Raw genomic sequence first — 5230 nt, forward strand, 5'->3', positions numbered from 1 at the left:
AGGAAGCGAGAAAATCGTGGCGGTGTTCGAGTGCGGATTAGGGGATTAGCGAGTGTCTCCCGTGCGCAAGTATCACTTCGCAGGAAGCAGAGGCCTCTACCTGGCTCGTCGATCATGGGACCTGAGATACTCTTGTCATCTCTCCATCTCTCCAGCACTACTGAACTGCAGGTCCGTGTCAAACAAGACCTTCATTCTAAACACCTTTTCTGCCCAGCGAGATCTGGACATTCTGTTTTTATGGAGACATGGATTGGCTCCGGTGCTGGTGAGACATCTGTTTTTGGCGAACTTTGCCCCAAAACTGTTCATTCATAAGCACTCCGCTAGCAGGTTGTCTTCTCTCCAGCCTGCTAGCAATCAGCTACCTCCCCTGCCAGTTTGCAAACAGTTTGCAACCAGCTTGCAATGTGGTCAGTGAGCACCCCCGACCACCAGCAGTCCTTTGTGGGGACCCGCATGGCCATCTTCCCCGTGACCCAAGGAGGCCGTAGAAGGGGACGGGGTCAACATGGTCCCCGGCGCCATGCACAACCTCTCCTCACCCCGGATCCTTCGCTGGCCAGCTGCCTGATTCCGTGCTGTTCAGCGGCCCAGAGCCGGTGCTGTGCAGCGAGCCTGATTCCGTGCTGTGCAGCAGACCAGAGCCCTCGTTGCCGTCCAGTGCTTCAGAGCCCTCGTCCAGTCTTCGAGAGTCTCCGCTGATTCCAGTCCAGCTGACACACCTCCGTCCCCTGCTCCAGTTACCTTGTTGCTGGACCCTGGTCCAGCTGATCCCTCGCCTGTCCAGCCTCCAGTGACACTCAGCCTTCGCCGTCCTGCCTGGCCAACAGAGGGAGTCAGTCTTCGCCGTCGGCGTCCAGAGGGTCTTCGCCGTCTTGCTAAAATTATAAACTTTATTTTACTTTAAAATCATATAAACATTTATTTTGTACAAGCGTGAGTGCAGGTGCAAGAGAGGTAGGGCAATAAAAAATGAAAAATGAAAAACATCTGTATGCATAGCAATATGTAGAGTCCATCATGACAGAATACTCAAACCATGGATGAAGATTATAGCAGTTTGGCCTGAAGCTCCGTCTCCTGTCCCCCATCACAATGGTTGGGAATATATTCAAGTTGGGCTGTCCTGGTACATCATTCTTGGACTTGCTGATATCTGTAGAACGACGTACAGTAAAAATAGAGCACAACTACAACATTCATTTACGTATGCATGTATATCTGCATGTATTTCAAAATGTAGGCCAAGTATTTACTTGGGACATGTTTACAGAGGCACGGGCCTCCCTAGGTCTCCGTGTAGAACTGCCACTGCTTGGCCGCCAGAGGGGTTCTGCCCTCACGGCCGGCCTCTGTCCTCGGTTCCCAACCCCCTGGTCTCGCTGTCACCCATATCTGTCGTCCCCTCACCCTCCCTGGGTTGACTTGTGTTCGTTTTACTTCCTGTCTTTTGGTTTTCCTGCCTTTGAGATTGTCTGCCCAGCCCTTGTGTCACCTGTCTCTTGTTTAACCCTCGTTTACTTGTGTATTTAGTCTGTGTGCTTTCTGGGTCTGTTGTTGGGTTATCGTCATCCGTCATGAGTCCTGTGAGTTTCCTTCCAGTGTGAGCTATATTATCGTGTTCTTTGATTTCCCCGTTCCTTCCTAGTCCTTGGTTTTTCTTGTGTTTGGACATTACCAGCTTGCATGTTTTTGTAAGTTCTCTTTGTGTTATCATTAAATTATTATTATTTCTACTGCTGCTCCCTCCTCGCATTTCTGCACTGGTCCAAGCCATATCTCTGACACCCCCTCTCTCTTACCTCTGAATAATGTGTGTATGAAGACATGTCAGCCTCTGTGGTTTTAGACTTGTGTAAAGGATATTGATTACTGGATAGAGAGCTGATGCTGCACAGTTTCCTCTGATGATGAGATAAGGAAGTCATGTTTGATAACAGATAAAGAGCAGCTGCTGATGAGGGTTAGAGGTGTAGAGTATATGAGCTGAGTGGTGTCAGTGTTTGTCGACCTCGGAGCAGAATGGCTGCAGTCACAGAGATCTCCTTCCTGCTGTTTGCTCTCATCAACAACATCCATGCAGAAGAACAGATCATCATCCGAAGGGAAGGATACTCTTACACCTTCAAGCTCTCCGAGAACACCAACTCCTGCCTGATCTCCAGATCTGTTGGTGAGGAGAAGCTTGTCCTGTGGAACACCTCTGACCTCTGGTCCAACACCTCCTCAGTACCTCAACACTTGAAACAACGACTTGTCAGCACGGTGAAAACTTCTTCTTACACCATCCTCGACCTGACCCATTCAGACTCTGGCCGGTACCGAGAGGAGTGTTGGACTGAGGGCAACGTGACGCATGAGAACAACATCACTATTACTGTTTGTTCTTCAAAAGATTGGAGATATATTGAAGCGAGACTTGGAGGAACAGTGGACCTGCCATGTAAGGGAGCAGCTGATAATCTGGATATCCAGTGGCTCAAACAGGACTTAAGATATAAGAAAAAAACATGGAGCAGAGTTTTTGGGGACAATACGACATCAGTGATGGACAATGTTAGAGGAAAATACCAAGTGGTGACAGACACATCAGCTCTTCGTGTTTCCAAGGTCACAGCAACAGACGTTACACGGTACAACTGTCTGGTGATGAACCAACAGCAGTGTGTTAGCAGTTACACTGTAGAGTTGAGACTATGGTGGTATGAGATGAGCTACCGCTCCGTGGGAGAGACCGCTGTGTTGCCGTGCACTATCACTATCACTGACTCCACTGATGAACAGCCCCCACGTTGGTCTAAAGGGATCTCTGGCCAAGAACTACACAGCCAGACTTCAGTAGACCAAAACTACTCGCTGGTGTTTTCATCTCTAATGTTAAATCACTCAGGTCTGTACTCCTGTGAAGCCTCTATGAGAGAGCAACAGTATTATCTGTTTGTGTGTCCCAAATTTGGCCCCCCTGCTGTAGAGCTGTTCTCAGAGGGAGAAGAAGTCACTCTCAGATGCAGAGATTGGAGAAAGGATAAGGTGCATGTTTGGTTCATCAAGTCGAACCGAACAGAGGGAAGAACCTTTAGTGTAACGTCTAATCAGAGAATGAGCAGAGTGAGCAGGTACTATTATAATGGGAGCCTGGTTATCTCTAATATCTCAGTGGGAGACGCAGGGGAGTACTGGTGTGTAGTTCATGGCCGATATGATTATCAGTGTCTGTCAACAGAGAGAACTGTGTTGGTGTACTTTGAGCCCTTTGGGATCTACTCCACCTTCTTCAAAGTGCGATGCTCAGTGCTCAGTGTCCTGCTGCTGATGCTCTGTGCTGCTGTAGTCGCTGTGAACCTGAGGACACGGAGAGGAGCGCAGCTTTCAGCTCACACACACACTTAATATGCATATATGATCATTTCATCATTGGCTTTAATACAGCCTGGTATACGCTGGCTTTAATACAGCCTGGTATACACTGGCTTTAATACAGCCTGGTATACACTGGCTTTAATACAGCCTGGTATACGCTGGCTTTAATACAGTCTGGTATACACTGGCTTTAATACAGCCTGGTATACACTGGCTTTAATACAGCCTGGTATACGCTGGCTTTAATACAGCCTGGTATACACTGGCTTTAATACAGCCTGGTATACGCTGGCTTTAATACAGCCTGGTATACGCTGGCTTTAATACAGCCTAGTATACACTGGCTATCAACACAGCCTGGTATACACTGGCTTTAACACAGCCTGGTATACACTGGCTTTAATACAGCCTGGTATACACTGGCTTTAATACAGCCTGGTATACACTGGCTTTAATACAGCCTGGTATACACTGGCTTTAATACAGCCTGGTATACACTGGCTTTAATACAAGGGATGGACACATTCATGCAGAGAAAATATTTAAACTAAAACACAAAAGACAGAGAGAGAGATTACAGAAACAACCAACAGAAATGATGGAAATAAGACATAAATACCCAATGATTATTATTGTAATAATAGTAGGGTGCAGATGCTCCCTTATCGTCTGGATTAGTATGTTATATATATATATATATATATATATATATATATATATATATATAGATGATATATTGTATATATATTGAGTCAGTTGATCTTCTCTTGATGTTGTGTGACTATAGGATCACTGCTTCTGGCTGGGGGGGGAGGATGGGGGGGCTGCTCTGTTAGGGGACATTTAATAGTTTAATATGTTGGGAATTCACTTTTTAACATTACTGTCACCTAAGAGTTTTATTATGAATCATTTTACCTTCATGTGTGTGATGTTTGTTTTTTTAAAGATTATTTTTGGGGCATTTTTAGGCCTTTATTTTGGACAGCTGCAGATATGAAAGGGGAGAGATGGGGGTGGATGACATGCAGCAAAGGGCCGCAGGTCGGAGTCGAACCCGGCCCGCTGCGTCGAGGAGTAAACCTCTATATATGGGCGCCCGCTCTACCAGCTGAGCTATCCGGGCGCCCTCAGATGTTGTATTTTTAATCTAAAGATGATGTGATGTTGTATATTATATATATGAAGGAATATTAATTGTCTTTAATGCATTTATAATAGTTGTATCCTGCAGTGTTGTCAGTGTTATAAACGTGTTATTATATCTTGGTCTATATCTCTAATCTATCGTCTGTATAATAAACATTATTAATAAACCAATAAAACTGTTCTGATTTCTGATTAATTATTATAAGCAACATATCTCTGGGTCTGTAAAATGTTTCTCATGTTAACTTTCAGTAAGTAAAAGCTGATTTCTACGCTCATTTAAACACATTAATCTGACCAAAGGGCTGAATAATAAATGGGTCTTTATCTGAGATATAACAACAGAAATGGAGGGAGCACATCTGATGTGTGAAGGCAGCAGCTTCCCCCGTCGTGGAGCAGCAGCTGGAAAGGCTCTGTCCCATATTTGGCAGTTTGCAGATGATCTGTATCTGTTTTATTATAAAGTTAATGAAATAAAAGGTGTTGTACTTTGTCTCAGCTACAGCTCTGAGTCTCTCCCTCTGCTCCCGTTTACCTCACCACTGAGTCTCACTTCATGTCCCGCCCACAACACTATCTGGTTGGTAGATGTTAGACGAGTAACAGCCAATCAACACTCACCACTGAGTCTCACTTCATGTCCCGCCCACAACACTATCTGGTTGGTAGATGTTAGACGAGTATCAGCCAATCAACACTCACCACTGAGTCTCAC

Source organism: Sander vitreus, chromosome 20 (genome assembly GCF_031162955.1).
Source record: "Sander vitreus isolate 19-12246 chromosome 20, sanVit1, whole genome shotgun sequence".
Taxonomy (NCBI): Eukaryota; Metazoa; Chordata; class Actinopteri; order Perciformes; family Percidae; genus Sander; species Sander vitreus.